Raw genomic sequence first — 1,444 nt, 5'->3', positions numbered from 1 at the left:
GAGAAACCCAAAATAGATTTGAGGCAATGATTGGTGAGACGAAATCAGAAGGAAAGGCAGCTAAGAGCTAGAAGTAGAAGTGAAGATTGGCTGGTGAGTGTTGAGTGTGATGGTGTAGTGCTCAAGGTGTTGATCGAGTCGAAGAAATAGCATCTGGTTTGCCTGTTATGACACCGAGGAGGGTCGAAGTCTTTCAAGATGAAATTTTGTCAAGTCCAAAAAGGAGTTTATTGCACGGATAAACTCCCTTTTGGCGTTTATCCAAAGTCTTGTTTTAAACTCCTTTTGGGACGGGGAAGGAGTTTATTTTGGGGTACCATAAGTGGTCCCAAACGTCTTTTTTCATCAGCGATTATTTTGAAAAATAATCGCTATTATTCAAAATAAACGCTGAAAATAAACGCTACCAAACGTACCCTAAGGGATCCATCTGCGCATTTATATCAGTCTTATCATCACCGAATATGTACTCTAAACCCTACATGCTTCTATGTAGATGTAATAGAAGCTTCAGTGAGCCGGACTGATCGGGTAGATTTTGTTGGCAACCTGACAATGTCATGGCACTCTTCGGAACCTTCCCGGATGATTGGGACTTGTTCATGATAGTTTTGATCATGAGTCAGGACGGTGTACAGGGAAACCTTCAAAGGGATTGTGAGCTATCGTGAGCCAAGACATAGGAAAGTGTCTTCGCTTTCAAAGTGACTAAGGCTCAAAACAACGCAGATGAGTTGAAATGTGAGAATCCTTCAGTTCTGAGCCTTTGAGCAAGAAGTCTTTGATGAAGTCTATGATGAAGAATTGTTGAAGTGCATACCTATACGTGTACAGTCAATCTCACAAAGCTTGACATGACTTCCAAGTCAAATCACTGGGATTTTGCAGACAAACCTCGGTCAACCTTTTTGACTTCAAGTGTATATTATATGATGATGATGACGATGGATGACTACGAAAACGCACCGTTCAGATTTCCGCATGTTGGCCTAATCACCAGCGAGTGGTGCGCGTACTTATGGAGGTTCAGCCCGGTTCAGCCGTGATGTTTTGTTGGCATCGCTTTACTTGAGGTATAACAAGAGGTTTGGATCGCAGACGAAAGTCCAATTTCACGGAATAACACTGTGAGTGTTGGAATAATTGCAAAAACTGGGCTTCATCCAAGAACAATAAGAGCAAGAATACCCCACAATAAATGTCGAATTGGAGGCACAATAATGAAAGAAAAAAAGAAACTGTGTGTACAATTAAATTCCACAAAAAAATACTCACCGGAGATCCAAAGGGGAAAGAAAAAGGTCGACATTTATTATATAATGATGATGATTCTGGAAAGAAAGTTGAGATTTGTTTCTTACTAGCACCAACGAACAAAGATAAGTTCCGATTTTTTAAAAATGAATTAAAAAAATCGGAACTTATCTTCGTTGGTGCTAGTAGC

This window comes from Melampsora larici-populina, assembly GCF_000204055.1.
Source record: "Melampsora larici-populina 98AG31 unplaced genomic scaffold MELLAscaffold_48, whole genome shotgun sequence".
In the NCBI taxonomy this organism is placed as follows: Eukaryota; Fungi; Basidiomycota; class Pucciniomycetes; order Pucciniales; family Melampsoraceae; genus Melampsora; species Melampsora laricis-populina.
Note: the sequence above shows the minus strand (reverse complement) of the source record.